This window comes from Emys orbicularis, chromosome 11, assembly GCF_028017835.1.
Source record: "Emys orbicularis isolate rEmyOrb1 chromosome 11, rEmyOrb1.hap1, whole genome shotgun sequence".
NCBI lineage: Eukaryota > Metazoa > Chordata > Testudines > Emydidae > Emys > Emys orbicularis.
In genome coordinates this window covers 61733100-61752284 of record NC_088693.1, presented here as the reverse complement: position 1 = coordinate 61752284, position 19185 = coordinate 61733100, and positions in this window count along the sequence as shown.

Sequence of the window (19185 nt, the reverse complement as noted above, 5' to 3'; positions counted from 1 at the left end):
AGACATGCTCAAAGACCACCCACTCAGGGCTGGTGTACACTACTGCTTAAGTCGATGCAACTTATGGCACTCAGGGGTGTGAAAGAGATCCCTTGAGCGACGTAAGTTACATTGGCTTAAGTGCTGTCCACACTGGCACTATGTTGGCAGGCGACGCTCTACCACAGTTGCACCAATGTAGCACTGTAGTGTAGACTTGCCCTCCGTCGAGTCCTCTTGGAAATCCAGCCAGAGGAAGAGCTGCTGTCACTGCCCAGTGGTTAGAGCACTCATCTGGGATGTAGGAGACTCACGTTCAATTCCATTACCACCCCCCCCGCCTGTTCAGGAGAAGCAATTTAAACAGGGGGTCTCCCACCTCTCAGGAGGCTGCTCGAACCACTGAGCTAGAGGATAGTCTGATGTGGGGCTCCCTCAGTTGCTCCTGTTGAAGCTGTTCCACTGTGGCTAAATAATGGAAGAGTGACTGGAGCAGGGGGACTGGACCCACAGTCTCCTACCTCCCAGGGGGGTGCCCTAACCAGAGGCCTATAGTGCCATTCTCTTGCTTTCTCTCTGGCCCATTTTGGATAAATACTTAAATAGTCATTAGGCCTGAGAGAGATGCCTAAGTCCCTTTGTGGGTCCAGGCCTGAGAGTCTTTCCATTGACACCAGTGGGTGCTGGATTGGGCCCACTTGGTATGGCATCTATAATAAGTGTTACCTTCCGTGCTACGCAGTGCTGGTTTCATCTGTGTGTTTTGATACCTCATTTTGAGACTTCATCTTAGGCCTGATCAAATTCCCATTGAAGTCAATGAAAAGATTCCCATTTACTTCAGCGGGAGCAGAACTAGCTCCCGTATTTATTGCATTTCCAGTTTGAAAATATGTGACTATTATTTACTACTTGCTAATGGTTAGATGACGAGCAAACTAGCAAAGTGTGATTTTTAGTATATAAATAGTTGTCACAAACCATAACACAGATATCAGAGTGTTACAAAAATCCACAGAATGAATCATTCCTCTCTTGAGATGTGTATCAAAAGAGCATAGAAAAAGGAAAGGTTACCAAGTCCTAATCAGAGAGAAAGCTGACTTTGCTTTGGTCCTGATCTTGCAGAGTTACAGTATGTGAGCAAAATTCCCATTGATTTCATTGGGTGTTTTATCTGGCTAGGGGTTGTTGTCTGATTGGGTTCTTTACAGTCTAAGGGAAAGCTACATTTGTAAATGAGTTTTCGCTGTAGCAGCACTCTTCTGCCACTGAGTAAGAGAAGACGATAAACTTAAGTAAGAAAATATCAGCGGTCAAATCTGAAGTTACCTGCTGCTCCTTAGAGATTTCTCCCAATCACTTTTCAGTACCTCTCCATGGACACTACACACCAGTGGGGGCTGTCAAGGGTTTAATAATATCATCCCTGGAAGTATCCTCTCCAGAATGTGCTATTTCTACTAAAGGCAGAATTAGAATACCAATCAGCATTGCCCAATGTAGTAATTCCTTTAAGCTCCACTTTCCACTATGTGGAATATCGTGTGCAAATGTGGTCACCCCATCTCAAAAAAGATATATTGGAATTGGAATTGAAAAAGGTTCAGAAAAAGGCTATACAAATGATTAGGGGTATGGAATGGCTGCCATATGAGGAGAGATTAATAAGACTGGGGCTTTTCAACTTGGAAAAAAGACAACTGTGATAGAGGTCTATAAAATCATTACTGGTGTGGAGAAAGTAAACAAGGAAGTGTTATTTACTCTTTCTCATAACACAAGAACTAGGGGTCACAAAATGAAATTAATAGGTAGCAGGTTTAAAACAAACAAAAGGAAGTATTTTTTCACACAATGCACAGTCAACCTGTGGAACTCCTTGGCAGAGGATGTTGTGAAGGCCAAGACTACAAGGTTCAAAAAAGAACTAGATAAATTCATGGAGGATAGGTCCATCAATGGCTATTAGCCAGGCTGGGCAGGGATGGTGTCCCCAGCCTCTGTTTGCCAGAAGCTGGGAATGGGTGACAGGGGATGGGTCACTTGATGATTACCTGTTCTGTTCATTCCCTCTGGGGCACCTGGCATTGGCCACTGTCAGAAGACAGGATACTGGGCTGGATGGACCTTTGGTCTGACCCAGTATGGCCGTTCTTATGTGACTTCAGGAGATGAAGACAACCAAGTTGGTGGCATCTACCAGTTTGGAGTTAGGACAGGGATGGGTCAAATATTAGCTTTGGACCAAAAGCCACTTTGCCATTGATTCCCGCACAATACGGGACCAGGCCCTTTGAAGGTACCTACTTTGAGCTGAAGCTGTTTAGTCCTAACATGGATTTAAAGGTTAGAAGGGACCCCAGACCATCTAGTCTGCCCTCCTGTGTATCACTTGCCAATAGTTGTTCACAACAATGAGCATGGCTCAGTGCAAAATTTAGGGCTGGATTTTGCAAGCTCTCCAACATGTAGAACCCCCCTTTACTTCACCGGGAGCTCTGCTCATAGAAGGCTCTTTCTTAGCATCAGGCTCGTTATGCCATTTCCCTGGAGTTTTAAGGCTCAGCAAGTATTCACCAGACGTAGTGGGCATAGCAACGTTTTTTCCGTATTTGACTATAAGAAACAGCCACAAAACCTCACTGAAAATGAGACAATATGTAATTTAATTGTACTTTAATATATCATTTATTGCACCATCTGCATTAGATTTGGTTGAAAGAATTTCACAGACGAAGTGTTGGTTACAGTTTAGATGTAATGGAATTCTCTCCCTCCCACTCCTCTGTAGCTGAGAACATTGGCTTCCTCAAATATTGACTCTTCCTCATTTTTTCTGCTCCTGACCTAAGGACTAATATAGGTAGGATTTCCCTGGCACTCGTTAGCTTTGCCCTTTCCCCTAATTATCCCATCTTTTCAATAGCAGCCATCCAATCACTTTTTCTTTGATTGGTGCAGCAGCTTTCACCCTGACTGATGCCATGTTACTCCATGAACTGGCCAACAGGAGGTGCTAGTAAGATAGGAAATCTTCAGCCTTACCTTAACACCTCTCTTCACCCTTATTTAAATAATTAATCAAAGGTGTGTCATGTGTTTTTATACCACTCTCAGGGCCCCAGAGCAGTGAGACAAAACAGATTCTTTCCACCTTTATATCAGGACATATTTCCATCAGACGCTTGACAATATTGCAAAGCCAACAAACAAAATGGCAGGGCTGAACCACTGTTAGAATTGAGACTAAAAACTGATACCTGGGCCTGCATGAGAATATAAACAGAGATTGTGCCAATAGCAAGAGAGAGACGATTCAAAGATTCTGGGGCCACATAACCTAGCAGTTAGAGCACAGGACGGGGTCAGGAGGCCTGCGTTCTCTTACTGACGCTCTGTGACATTAGGCCTGGAACTTAAGCTCTCTGTGCCTCAATCCTCCCGTTATAAAATAATGCTTCCCTACCTTTGTAAAGCACGTTGAGGTCCACAGATGAAAAGCACTCTACAAGTGCAAAATATTAATTACTACTATTGGTCTATCAGATCTGTGTCTGTCTCAATTTATGGCAACAAATAATAATTAACCAAATGTCCTATGAGTATGAACTTAAATAGGGTCAAAATCTCATCTGGGAAGTTGTACTCCTAGTTATATAGAGACCAACTCGAATTCAATTTGTGAACTAGTTTTTCTAAGCGGATAACCTTTCAAACTATAGTTAGCAATCTGGTTCTTGTTTCATTGCCAGTGCAATTGCTGCTAATTTGAGTCTGAAAATAGTGATTGAAAGGGTAGGGCTGGGGACGTTGACCTTTTGCTACTGAAGATGCTTCAGGGTGGGTCAACTCACACCCACTTTAGTCATTAGTTCACAGTCTTCCTTCCAATATTTACTCCTACACAGTTTACTAAGATGTCAGTCAAACTTCAGACTGTGGGGTTGGGGTTGAGTCTCCTCCTCTTCTGCTCACTTGGTAATTAACAAAGTTACTTGTCTGGAGAGGACAGTCTTACTTTTTGCTTCCCTGCCTTTATTGTGTTTAAACTAAAACTGAATGCACGCATTTCCCACCCCTATTCACATTCATCATTATTACCCATATTAGGCATTGCTCTGTTTTTCCTTCTAGCATTGAGCTGTAATGTTCCTGGGAACCATCAGGGGGCAGCTGTGACCAAAAAAGAACACAGCAAGAGAAAACAAAGGGGAAAGGAAAAGAAGAGCCTAAGGAGGAAATTAAGGAAATACGGAGGCAAGTCAGGAAAGACATGAAAGAGGAAAAAGAAGGGAAAAAATATAAGGAGAGCAAAACATGAAGAAAGCAGAAAAGGGAAATGAAGAAAAAGAGAATAGTCAAAACCACAACAAGGGAATGGGAAAATGAACCAATAAAAAGAAATGTGAAAGAGAATAAAGAAAACGAACTAATAGAGTTAAAATACATAATCGGATTAGCAGAGGAAATGATTCATCCTTGCTCTAGGAGATGTATCTCTCTCTCTCTGAGAGGACTTTAAACCCTGAGGTTCTACTCTGAGCCCGGCTGTTCAAAGCCTGCTCTGAGCTGGTGTGCATGGGAAGGGTTTGTGATACTAGAGGAAAAAAGCTGCATCTTCAGAGTTAATAAAAAAGCTTTCAGACTTCAGCAAGCTGACTAAATTAGGCTGTGAATATAAAGGTGCCGTATTATTTCTCAATACAGCAGCACTGTGAAAGGAGGGAATGGATTTCTTTTGAAGCAGCTGCAGTATAATCCAGGGCTTTCGGGTGTACTTCAGCCAAATGCACTCTCCTGGTTTCAGCAGGTTAACTTCATTAAAGGCTCCATCCACTGCTTTAATGTTTGATGGGCTCCCCACTGGGTGGGTGCATTAGGCAGCAACAACCCCCAGTGGGATGATTGTAAGTTGATGGTTTGCCTGGGAAGTGGAATGAAGAGGGAACACAGAGCCTGGGATGTAGGGGCTGGCTCCTCAGCTACAAGCAAGGACCTGGCGCTACACTGATGGTTAGAGCGGTCACGGAACCAAAACCTCAGGCCAGACCAAACCATAGGGAAGTTTGGGGCTGGAGCTGAACTTTCCCGCTGCCCCTGATCAATTTGTGACGAACAGTTAAAGTGGTTACAGGGTTTCTTTAGTTCCCCTTTCTCTGTACAGCAGCTGGTGCCAGGAAGTGATGTTTATCCCCTGGGGACTGTTTTCTGCAGATGATGGGAGTGGGGTTTCCCTTCTGGATTCTGAATTCCCCAATTCCCTTAAAGAGGGGACATCTGAGTTTGCCCAACCAAGGGCTGCAGAGGCAACTTGCCAGGAGCCCAAGGACCACATTAAGGGACTAATCCAAAGCCTACTGAGGTCAATGGCAAGGCTCCCAATAATGTCACCAGACTTTGGATCAGGCCCTCATTTACAGGAAATGGTGTATGTAGCAGGGGTTTTCCTCAGTAATGGGGAAGGGTGACTTGCAGAGACTCGACTGCTGATTCCTCTTTGACTCACAACCAAGTAGTTCCATTGCCAAGTGTTGTGGCTTTGACATGGCCTTGACTTTCTTACGCCACTGTAACTCAGGTGCAGCTAACTCCCTCAAAGTCAGAATTACCCCAGCATGACTGAGAGGAGAATTGGGCCCCACATATCCAGCCTTTGAGTGGATCCAAGATGGCGCATTGCATGCTGGGACCCGTGGTCTCCACAGACAGCACCTCTGTTTTAATGATGAGTAAGGTCACTACATACAACCTGCCTCAGAAAAATCCTCCGTATCTTTTGGCTCAGAACAATCTCAAACCAAGATCTATTGACACAGTGCAGCCAAGAGGATCTGAGCACCATCATGGCCAGGAGGGGTTGGAGATGGATCGGTCACGTGCTTCGGATGGAAACTGATTCCATCACCAGAGTAGCAATAAGATGGACACCTGAAGGCAAGCGAAAACTAGGCTGCCCGAAAACAACATGGTGAAGAGCTGTGGAAGCTGAGCTGAAAAACCTGGGGCACAGCTGGGGAACCACTGAAAGACTTGCCAGAAACAGGTGTGGAGGAGCTTCGTCACTGCCCTAAACGCCAGAGGCATAATAGGAAGATGATGATGATGAAGTTCAGTAGCCACGTTGCACTGTTTGATGGGCCTCACCTTATCCCCTCCTGCCTGTGAACAACTAGGGCCTGACTCTGCTCCCAATAGTGTCAGTGGCAAAACTTCCACGTAGTGAATTGAACAGGAGTTGGATTGGGCACAGTCACAAACTAAGGGCCTTATCCAAGGGCCATTGATGTCGGGGGGGGGGGGCAGCGGGTGTCGTCCATTGACGTCATTGAGATTTGGGTCAGACTCAAAGGGGTCAGACCTGAAACACTACAAAGCATAGAGCCGATCACTGTAAGCAAAGCTACCTCTTTAATCACCTCCAAATCCCTCCTCAAAACTCTCCTTTGCTGTGATGCCTACTAAAAACTTGATAATAGTTCAGCTGCTGGTGTGCAGAGACCAGTGCTATCGTGCTGACCAATACTGTCTCATTGTTTCCTTGCGTTCCCTCATCTGCCTGTCTCCATCTGTCGTCCCTTGTCTTATACTTAGACTGTAAACCCCTTGGGGTTGGGACTGTCTTTTTGTTCCTTGTTTGTATAGAGCCTAGCACAATGGGGTCTGGGTCCATGACTGGGGCCTCTAGGTACTACAATAATACAAATAATAAATAATACTAATTATAAGCCGTGCCATTGACTTCAGCAGGGCTGTTCATGGATGTAAGCACTATACATGGGTAGTAAGTGCTGGTGCAGGACTGGTCCCTAACTGCACAGTGTTACGGGGGGTTTGCGAGCAATCCCATTATCACACCTCTTTAAAACACATGCATTCCTAAACCACATTATCACAGGGTCTCCTGCCTGAAACTTGGCAAACAAAGTCTCAGCCAGAAGCAATTTCTTCTTTCTTATAAACAAAATGTCATTACCATTATTTTGGCACTTGGTTTGATAGATCCTGGCAAGAAAATGCCTGTGTATATTTAAAGATGCTTTTTCTTTTCTTATCATGTTTTAGCTTTTGACCTCTCCTCTGCTCTAATATTCATGCACATTCTGCAGTGTATTCTCTTTGTGATGCAGTCACATAGTTCTCACAGCTACAAATAGGATTCATATATACCCCTCTAGAAGATAATGCCCTCTTCTGGACCATTAGGAAAAGGGATCTTTTAGGTTTGGGTTTCTTTATATGATTTTTGAAAAAAATATTTCATTTGCTCCCTATATTATTATTATTTGTATTCCAGTAGCGCCTCAATAAAGATTGGGATTTCATTGCGCTAGGCACTGTACCAACACCAAATAAAAGACAATCCCAAAGAGTTTACAATCTAAATAGACCAGATAGAAACTAATAGCCAACCAAAAACTATGCGACATGTGCATCGATTATACTTGCAACATTTACATAGATGCCCCAGGAGTTTGCAGTCTTTTTGTTATGTATGTGCAGTGCCTAGTACATACGGGGCCTTAATCTCAGCTGAGGCCACAATACAAACAACAACAATAGGGGGAAAGTACAGAATTGTATTAGTTTATAGTTGTGTCACAGGGTACATCTACACAGGGATAAAAAACCTGCGGCTGGCTTGCCAATGCTCAGGTTATTGATAGCTTTGCATGCACGGGGTTCCTAAATTGTACTGGGGCAACTAATGGGATCTATGTGCCTGCCATTTGCCCCCCACCAGGCCTCAGGTCTATAAACAGAAAGGGATATTTCTCCACAGTGTTGCAAGGCTTGGTTGATCACTGTGGCAGGTTCACAAACATTAATGCAGAGTGGTCTGGAAAGGTCCATGATGTTAGGATCTTTTCAACTGACTCGGGCTCACAGGGGTCAGGCTCCAGAGCTGAAAAAAATTGCTGTGTAGATAAGTCCGAGCCTGAACCTCTACATAGTGATTTTTCCATCCCGGAGCCTGAGCCCTGCAAGTGCGAGTCAGCTGATCCGGGCCAGATGCAGCTTTGCTGTGTGTCTTTTACCCCTGTGTAGAGGTACCCACAGCATACTAGGCACTTTCCAGCTACTCAAGGAGGGATGGCCCATGCCCTGAGAACCTCACAATCTAAGAACCGGTTAGTTTCAAAGTCATAGAATGATCAGATTATCTAATCTGACCTCCTGTATAGCACAGGCCACTAAACACCACTCTGCCACCCCCACAGCAAACCCAACAACCAGAGTTAGACCAAAGCATTACTGCCCTCAGCAGCGTCAGCTACTGTGTGCCACAGGCTGAGAACAGGAGGCCCTGAGGTGCAAACGGATTTGCTTTCCTTCCATCCGTGTTTTTAAATTTCTCTAAACTAACCCTTTCCCCTCTGTCTACATGCAGCATCCAGCCTGCAAATATCAGATTTAAGAGCTTTCCATCCACTGTACTGAATGCTGTGCTGTTTAGAGACAAGTTTTCATCCTTAGTGCTGCCACAAGCGGAAAAGGTCCAAGGAAACCAGTGAATCCCAAAGGAAGTTGTCCGTATGCCAGCTGACATAAGCCAGCAAACCAAAGAAAGGCCCTTCACACCACTGGTAAAGGAGGGGTGGCGGTGGGGAGGAGGGCAAATCTACCAGATTCCAAGTTATAGCTAGCATGGGCCTGAACCAAAACCTGAGCTCCAACCTTCTGCCCCCCCACCCCACCAGGTGTTGGGAAAGTTTGGTCCTACATTTGGGGCTGACCTCAGCAGCCTTAACCTGCATGTTACACCCACTCCATGCTGTGGTCTGACATGAGACAGCTCTGATGTATCAGAGTAAAGGTCCCTCCCCCCCGTAAGAGTTTCTCTGACAAGTGCAAGCCCCTTCAATCAGGCCCCGAATATTATGCCCCACCCACACAAAGAGACTTCATCCCTGACACAGCCCCACATTTTGCCTGCTTTCCTGCCTCCCATCTCAGAGGCCCTGAGATATCACCCCCCATTTGGTCAAGGTGGATGTTATGTGGCTCCCAGCCAGTGCTGCTCCTTAATCACTGCTGAGTGGTTCCTTCACCCCCAGAGGTGAACGTGCACGGTCATAAGAACATAAGAACGGCTGTACCGGGTCAGACCAAAGGTCCATCTAGCCCAGTATCCTGTCTACCGACAGTGGCCAATGCCAGGTGCCCCAGAGGGAGTGGAACAACAGGCAATGATCAAGTGATCTCTCTCCTGCCATCCATATCCATCCTCTGACAAACAGAGGCTAGGGACACCATTCCTTACCCATCCTGGCTAATAGCCATTAATGGACTTAACCTCCATGAATTTATTCAGTTCTCTTTTAAATGCTGTTATAGTCCTAGCCTTCACAACCTCCTCAGGTAAGGAGCTCCACAAGTTGACTGTGCGCTGCGTGAAGAAGAACTTCCTTGTATTTGTTTTAAACCTGCTGCCTATTAATTTCATTTGGTGACCCCTAGTTCTTGTATTATGGGAATAAGTAAATAACTTTTCCTTATCCACTTTCTCCACATCACTCATGATTTTATATACCTCTATCATAACCCCCCTTAGTCTCCTCTTTTCCAAACTGAAGAGTCCTAGCCTCTTTAATCTCTCCTCATATGGGACCCGTTCCAAACCTCTAATCATTTTAGTTGCCCTTTTCTGAACCTTTTCTAGTGCCAGTATATCTTTTTTTAGATGAGGAGACCACATCTGTACGCAGTATTCGAGATGTGGGCGTACCATTGATTTATATAAGGGCAATAATATATTCTCTGTCTTTTTCTCTATCCTCTTTTTAATGATCCCTAACATCCTGTTTGCTTTTTTGACAGCCTCTGCACACTGCGCGGACATCTTCAGAGAACTATCCACGATGACTCCAAGATCTTTTTCCTGACTTGTTGTAGCTAAATTAGCCCCCATCATATTGTATGTATAGTTGGGGTTATTTTTTCCAATGTGCATTACTTTACATTTATCCACATTAAATTTCATTTGCCATTTTGTTGCCCAATCACTTAGTTTTGTGAGATCTTTTTGAAGTTCATCACAGTCTGCTTTGGCCTTAACTATCTTGAGCAGTTTAGTATCATCTGCAAACTTTGCCACCTCACTGTTTACCCCTTTCTCCAGATCATTTATAAATAAGTTAAATAGGATTGGTCCGAGCACTGACCCTTGGGGAACACCACTAGTTACCCCTCTCCATTCTGAGAATTTACCATTAATTCCTACCCTTTGTTCCCGGTCTTTTAACCAGTTCTCAATCCATGAAAGGACCTTCCCTTTTATCCCATGACAACTTAATTTACGTAAGATCCTTTGGTAAGGGACCTTGTCAAAGGCTTTCTGGAAATCTAAATACACTATGTCCACTGGATCCCCCTTGTCCACATGTTTGTTGACCCCTTCAAAGAACTCTAATAGATTAGTAAGACACGATTTCCCTTTACAGAAATCATGTTGACTATTGCTCAACAGTTTATGTTTTTCTCTGTGTCTGACAATTTTATTCTTAACTATTGTTTCGATTAATTTGGAGGTTTTGGCTAGCTGTTCTTCAAACTCCTCTTTGGCTTTTCTTATTATATTCTTGCACTTAATTTGGCAGTGTTTATGCTCTTTTCTATTTGCCTCACTAGGATTTGACTTCCACTTTTTAAAGGAAGTCTTTTTATCTCTCACTGCTTCTTTTACATGGCTGTTAAGCCACGGTGGCTCTTTTTTAGTTCTTTTACTGTGTTTCTTAATTTGGGGTATACATTGAAGTTGGGCCTCTATTATGGAGTCTTTAAAAAGTGCCCATGCAGCTTGCAGGGATTTCACTTTTGTCACTGTACTTTTTAACTTCTGTTTAACTAACCCCCTCATTTTTGCATAGTTCCCCCTTTTGAAATTAAATACCACAGTGTTGGGCTGTTGAGATGTTCTTCCCACCACAGGGATGTTGAATGCTATTGTATTATGGTCACTATTTCCAAGCGGTCCTGTTATAGTTACCTCTTGGACCAGCTCCTGCGCTCCACTCAGGACTAAATCTAGAGTTGCCTCTCCCCTTGTGGGTTCCCGTACCAGCTGCTCCATGAAGCAGTCATTTAAAGTATCGAGAAATTTTATTTCTGCATTTCGTCCTGAAGTGAAATGTTCCCAGTCAATATGGGGATAATTGAAATCCCCCACTATTATTGGGTTCTTAATTTTGATAGCCTCTCTAATTTCCCTTAGCATTTTATCATCACTATCACTGTCCTGGTCAGGTGGTCTATAATAGATCCCTAATGTTATATTCTTATTAGAGCATGACATTTCTATCCATAGAGATTCTATGGAACATGTGGATTCACTTAAGATTTTTACTTCATTTGATTCTACATTTTCTTTCACATATAGTGCCACTTCTTCCCCCCCCCCCCACAATGACCTGTTCTGTCCTTCCGATATATTTTGTACCCCAGAATGATTGTGTCCCATTGATTGCTCTCAGTCCACCAGGTTTCTGTGATGCCTATTATATCAATATCCTCCTTTATCACGAGGCACTCTAGTTCACCCATCTTGTTATTTAGACTTCTAGCATTTGTGTACAAGCACTTTAAAAACTTGTCACTGTTTATTTGTCTGCCCTTTGCTGATGTATCCGATTCTTTTTTATGTGAATGTTTCTCATCTGATCTGGCCCCTACTTTATCCTCCTCCATCCTCTGCTCCTGACTAGAACCTAGAGAATCTCTATCAATAGACTCTCCCCTAAGAGAAGTCTCTGTCCGATCCACATGCTCCTCTGCAGCAGTCGGCTTTCCCCCATCTCCTAGTTTAAAAACTGCTCTGCAACCTTTTTAATGTTTAGTGCCAGCAGTCTGGTTCCACTTTGGTTTAGGTGGAGCCCATCCCTCCTGTATAGGCTCCCCCTATCCTAAAAGTTTCCCCAATTCCTAATGAATCTAAACCCCTCCTCTCTACACCATCGTCTCATCCATGCATTGAGACTCTGAAGCTCTGCCTGCCTACCTGGCCCTGCGCGTGGAACTGGGTGCATTTCTGAGAATGCCACCATAGAGGTCCTGGATTTCAGTCTCTTCCCTAGCAGCCTAAATTTGGCCTCCAGGACATCTCTCCTACCCTTCCCTATGTCATTGGTACCTACATGTACCACGACCACCGGCTCCTCCCCAGCACTACACATAAGTCTGTCTAGATGCCTCGAGAGATCCGCAACCTTCGCACCAGGCAGGCAAGTCACCATACGGTTCTCCCGGTCATCACAGACCCAGCTATCTACATTTCTAATAATCGAATCTCCCAATACTAACACCTGCCTTTTCCTAGCAACTGGAGTTCCCTCCCCTGGAGAGGCAACCTCAGTGCGAGAGGTAACCCCAGCACCATCTGGAAGGAGGGTCCCAACTATGGGAAAGTTTCCCTCTGCTCCTGTTGACTGCTCTGCTTCCCTGGGCCTTTCATCCTCCTCAACAGCACAGGGGCTGTCTGACTGGAGGTGGGACAATTCTACAGTGTCCCAGAAAGCCTCATCAACATACCTCTCTGCTTCCCTTAGCTCCTCCAGTTCCGCTACCCTCCAAAGTCCGTACGTGGTCTCTGAGGGCCAGGAGCTCCTTGCACTGAATGCACACATATGCCACCCACCCACAGGGCAGGTAATCATATATGCTGCACTCAGTGCAATAAACTGGATAGCCCCCACTCTGCAGCTGGGCTTCTGCCTGCATTGTCTCCTAGTTAATGAAAGGGTTGTTTAAGCAAAAGGTTTTGAATGTAGTTTGGTTTATAGGTTTTAAAGGGAATAAAGGGACCCCCGCTCCCTTCCCACTCCCCTTCCAAACTCCCTTGCGAAACTTCCTGTTAGCAGCCCCTGGTCGCAAAAGCTCCCTGGTCGCTTGTGCGCTGCTTTATAAAGCCCTGGCCTATGTGAATGCCCTGCCCACTGATTAAGGCTCAGCCACTTACCAGAGGCATGTCTCTTAACATGCCGAACCCAAGCCCATGTTATGTCATCGATTTTTCAGCAGAACTTCTCATTGAGATTAATGGTGAAGCCTGCTTAACCCTCAATAGCATGATACGGCTCCCAGGCATCGAGAGCTATGTCATACTGGACTCAATGCACAGTTCTCTGGGGCGCTGGGATTGGGAACCACACCTGTCTCTCTTTATAGCACAGAACAAGCAGGCCGCCCCTTTAATGTTATTTTATCATAGGCCCAATGTTTTCCAATCCAAGTGCCTAAAGCGGACTCCAAGGGGAACTGCAGGCACTCGGCCCCTCTGAAATTCAGGCCACGTATTTAAGTGTCTTAATGTGGATTTAGGGGCCTAGTTTTGGGTGCCCACATTTTAAAATGTTGCCCGTAAGCGCTTGGAACTTGTAAACAAAAATAAAATAAAATTACAACTAAGGGAGAAAGGGCACATTGAGAGGAAGAAAGCTAAGGCACTGGGGTGGGAACCGGGAGAGCTGAGTTTAATGGCCAAGACTCCATGAGTGACTTGGGCATGTCACCTGGGGCCCAATCCAATTGAAATCAATCAGCTCTGGATTGGATCCTTAATCTCTCTGTGTCTCAGTTCCCCATCTGTACACTAGGGGTAATACTACTTCCTCTCTCACCTGTTGTCTGTCTTTATTAGATGGGCAGCTTCTGATGTCAGGGACTATCTCTTATTCTATTGCTACCATAAGACAGATAATAACAATTGTAGTGTCTTCTTCGTGCCTCATCTCTCAGTGTGAGACATTCCATGCATCAGCCACAGCTGTAATGCATTCACTCGGTCGCTCTGACTGCGTCTGGAGCGGGTGGTTCTGTGAACCTCGCTAACAAGGAGATACCGAGCAAAGTTAGTATGAAACTCAGTGTCTTGTGAGTGTGTGCGAGTTTGATGGTAACCGTGGGGATCATTATCATCAGAGAGACTGAGGAATGGCAGCTTTTAGTTAAACAAATGAAAAGCTGTATTTAGTCTCTTTTGCCCCATTGTGATAGCAGTGAATAAAGGCTTTTTAATATATTTTACAGCTGCCATTTCATAGGTTTTCTGCCTCACAATAGTCTCTGCAGTTCTGACTGGGAAGTTGTCGCATAAGCTCTTTGTTTTTAACTCTCCTATTGAAATAATACATATTAATTGCCTCATTCCTGAGTTTTTTGTTGTGGTGGAAAATTTAGGAAGTGTGTTGGGGGGGGTGGATGGTAAATCAGCAGCAGCTGGGAGGGGGGTTGGGGGGGTAGCGAGAGCAGAGCAGGGCGTCGTGGGTGAATAATGCAAGAGGGGACTTAGACGACACATTAGACAGACAGCCAGACAGGCGCTGGGGGAAGGAGGTATAGCAGAGAGCTGCAGTACAAGAGTTATGGCAGGAGTGTGCAGCTGGAGTAGCAGGGCAGAGGTTGGGAGGCAGGAGCAGGAACAGCAAGGAGAGAAAGGCAGGTGGGGGTGGCGGGATGAAGGAGCCCCAGTGGAAAGGAGCTGACTGGGAGTATACGCTCTGAGGAGAAAAAGTGGCTAAGGGTGGGGGAGGGGACCTTCACACTGGGGCAAACAAAAACCAATACCAGTACAAGGACATTAATTAATGATGGTGGGAACATCCATTGCACCTTTCATCTGCAGGGCTCAGAGTGGTTTGGGAGGGTGGGCCAGTCATAGTAATACTGCCATTTTAGAGATGGGGAAACTGAGGCATGGAATCCTTATATGCACCACGCAGACAGTTATTAGCACTGTCTGGTCAGAACATAGATCTCCTGACCTCCCCTTAGTAGACCACACTAATCCCTTTTCACGTTAAAAGCATTTTTTCCCTGTGGTCCCTTTGAGTTTGAATGTGGGGCTTTCTCCCTTCAGAAGTCTCTGACATTCTCAGGTGGAAGGCATCCCGTAAAGGCGCCACATTCTTATTTATTCTCCTCCATTTGGTTCCACATTGCAGCCCCCATTCTGCGTCTGATGGCATAGATACAATGGTGCCGTCACCCCTACAGCCCGATGGCTGCATTGTGGAGTTAAACAGCAGGGGAGCGGTGAGAAGCCCCATATTGTAAGCACATGGAAGGTGAACAGACCGGAGTTCAAACCTAGGACACAAATATATCTGTGGACTGAATGCTTCCCACAGCAACAAAGTCCCAGTTTAAAATAAGTCCAAAAAAATGACTTAAAACCCCAGCCCGCTTCCACTGAAGTCAATGGCAAAATCCCCACTGGCTTCAGTGGGAGCAGAACCAGTCCCCTTGTGGATTGATTTATGACTAGCACATGCTGTACCACTTGAAAGCTGTATGTATTTCTTTTTATTTCCATGGATGTTTTAACAATAAAGCAAATGCCTATAGATTTATGCCTATGAATGATTGTGCTCCTAATGAGAGGAAGAATTACCTGAGCAGTGTTTAGATGGTCCTCTGTTGCCAGCACAAATGCAATTGCTTGGTCATTGACTGGCTGAATATTACTGTTCACCCCATTGGTATTTCCATTAAAAATATTGCTAAATGTAACTCAACTTCTTTGGGGAAGGGGAACGCAATCTGTTTCTGCAATTACAGTTGCTAAGGAATTGGAATTGAAGTCATCGTCATATTACTGTAACTCATTACAGCTACTAATTGGACACTCATCTGACAAGCACCTTATTGCTTAACTGGGAGAAAAAAGACAATTAGGGACAAAACAAAATTAAACAACTCCTTATGGCTACAGGTACTAGTGCCTAATGTTTTGCATTGTTATCTACTTGGATATTATGAGGCATCAGCTAAGCCTAGCCTTGGGCGTTTGCATCTACAGCTCTACTGCATTAGGATGCTTGTAGAATAAACCCAGGACTAATTTTCAGAGGTCCTGGGGATTCCCAGCAATCACGGACTTTGCTGGGAGCCACTGGTTCCCAGCCCCTCTGCAAGTCCGGTCCCAAATTGTTTGTGGCTATTGAAAATGGTATTACCCCTGCCCTGGTAGGGAAAAAACAATCTGTTGTTTTTCTGTAATTGATCAAGCACAAATATCCAGCTCTACAACTAATCCCTCTACTTCTAGGGCACGTGTTCTGAGCTATGCGAGGCACAAGCAGCTGTCATTCCAATGGATATTAATTTATATTGTCTCTCATTCTAGTTCTCTGTGCACCGATACACAAAGGGAATGGGATGCCAGCGGGAGCTTTACATGAAGACATCTGGTTGAAAGGCAGATAGTATCCACATTGGAGAGATTGCACCTGGACTTTCACTTTAAAAATCAGTGTAACCAGTTGCTTCCTGGATCTCTGCTTTGTTAATGTATATTTTAGATTCCTCCCCTCCTCTATCAATCATTGGGAAATGAGAATCCAGGAAGGAGGAACTTCTGTGCAACATGTAAATGGAAGTCAGAATTTCAGGGTATTGTGTATTTGATCCAAATCAGGGTGCTGGGGGTGAGAGGGGGAAGGTGGTGGGAGTGAGGCTAGGAGAGAAGACAGAGGAGTCTGTTATTTGGAATCCAGTAGGGTCCAGAAAAGAAAAATGGCTCCTCAAAGGCAGAGAAATGCTTCAGTATGCCTAGCTGCTGACTCATGACTCCAGAGAACTTCTGAGATAATAGAACCTTTGAAATGTAGGGCTGGAAGGGATCATCTACAGAAAGGATATGGATACATTGGAGAGAGTCCAGCAGAGGGCAACAAAAAGGATTAGGGGGCTGGGGGACATGACTTACAAGGAGAGGCTGAGGGAATGGGGGTTATTTAGTCTGCAGAAGAGAAGAGTGAGGGGGGATTTGATAGCAACCTTCAACTACCTGAAGGGGGGTTCCAAAGAGGATGGAGCTCGGCTGTTCTCAGTGGTGGCAGATGACAGAACAAGGAGCAATGGGCTCAAGTTGCAGTGGGGGAGGTCTAGGTTGGCTATTAGGCAGGGCCGGCGCTTCCACTAGGCGATCCTAGGTGGTCGCCTAGGGTGGCATTTTGCGGCCCTCGGCGGAAATTCGGTGGCGGGGGGGTCCTTCTGCTCCGGGGCTTTGGCGGAAATTCGGCGGCGGGTCCTTCACTCACTCCGGGACCTGCCGCCGAAGTGCCCCGAAGACGCAGAGCAGAAGAACCCCGGCCACCGAATGCTCAGAGGAGGAGCACTGCCACCTAGGGTGGCAAAAACCCTGGCGCCGCTCCTGCTATTAGGAAACACTATTTCACTAGGAGGGTGGTGAAGCACTGGAATGGGTTACCTAGGAAGGTGGTGGAATCTCCATTCTTAGAGGTTTTTAAGGCCCGGCTTGACAAAGCCCTGGCTGGGATGATTTAGTTGGTTGTTCCTGCTTTGTGCAGGGAGTTGGACTAGATGACCTTCTGAGGTCTCTTCCAATCCTAATCTATGATTCTGTGATCTAGTCCAGTGGTTCTCAAACTTTTTTTCCGTGGACCACTTGAAAATTGCTGAGGGTCTTGGCGGACCACTTAATGATCTTTCCAAACGTTGTTTGTACGGTTAGCTAACTATTGTAAAGCGCTTTGGATAAAAGGGCTATATAAAAAAACCTAAATAATAATTAACGTGTTTTTGTTCTACAAATAAAAGCACACAACTCATATTTTAATATCAGTAGTCTCTGCCCCGCCGTGGCAACCCCCGAGCTGGGGCTGGGAAGGAGGGGGGTCTCTGCCCCGCCGTGGCAACCCCCGAGCTGGGGCTGGGAAGGAGGGCCGTCTCTCCCTGGCAGCTGCAGCCCTGGAGCTGGGGAAAGTCACCTTTTTCTCTGGCCGCTGCAGCCCTGCACATCCCAAATTCCCCCTACCCCTTCTTCTCACCCCACTTCCTCCCCCACCTACCCCCTATTCCCCATACTTCACCCCACTGCCCCCTCCCACCTACCTCCTATTCCCCCCAAGGCCTCCACCTCACCTCACATGTGCATCTTCTCCAGGGTCCAGGCGTGGTCCACTAATTAAGTGTGTGGCCACCCAAGTGGGCACCTTAGCAGAACTATCCGCAGACCACCTGAATGGAGCTCGCGGACCTCTGGTGGTCTGCGGACCACAGTTTGAGAACCTCTAATCTAGTCCGTCCGCCCATGCTGAGGCAGGGCCAAATAAACATAGGCCATCCCTATTTGTCTAACTTGTTCATAAACACCTCCAAGGATGGAGATTCTACAACCTCCCTTGGTAACCTATTCCGGTATTTAACTATCCTTAGAGGTAAAACGTTTTTCTTAATATCTAACCTAAATCTCCCTTACTGCAGATTAAGCTGATTACTTCTTGTCTTACCTTCTGTAGATATGGAAAACTATTGATCACTGTCCTCTTTATAACTCCCCTTAACATATTAGAAGACTCCTATCAAGTCCCCACTCAGTCTTCTTTTCTCAAGACTAAACATAACCAGTTTTTTAACCTTTTCTCATAGGTCCGGTTTTCTAAACCTTTTATCATTCTTGTTGCTCTCCTCTGGACTGTCTCCAGTTTGTCATCTGTCAAAGTACAGCACCCAGAACTGACACAATACTCCAGCTGAGGCCTCACCAGTGTTTAGTAGCTCAGGTCAATTACCTCCTGCGTCTTATGTACAGTACTCCTGCTAAACACATCCTAGGACCTAGGATGATATTAGCCTTTTTAGCAACTACATCGTTGACACACCATTGACTCATGTTCAATTTGTGATCCACTATAACCTTCAGATCCTTTTCAACAATACTACCACCTAGCCAGTTAGTCCCCATTTTGTAGCTGTATTTGATTTTTCTTCCTAAGTGTAGTACTTTGTACTGCTCTTTATTGAATTTCATCTTGCTGATTTCAGACCAATTCTCCAGTTTGTCCAGGTTGTTTTGAATTCTAGGCCTCCTAAATGTTTGTCACCCCTCACAGCAAATTTTATAAGCATATTCTCCACTTCATGACCCAAGTCATTAACGAAAATTTTGGCTAGTATTGGACCCGGGACTGCTGCTGACTGACTGCTGAGGGACCCCACTAGGTACACCCTCCCATTTTGACAGCAAACCATTGATAACTACTCTTTGAGTACCGTCTTTTAACCAGTTGTGCATCCACCTTTTAGTAATTTCATCTAGACTCCATTTCCCTAGTTTGCTCATGAGAATGTCATGTGGAACTGTGTCAAAAGTCTTAATAAAATCAAGATATATCATGTCTATTGCTTCCCCCTATCCACTAGGCCAGTAACCTGCTAAAGAAAGAAATTAGGTTGGTCTGGCAT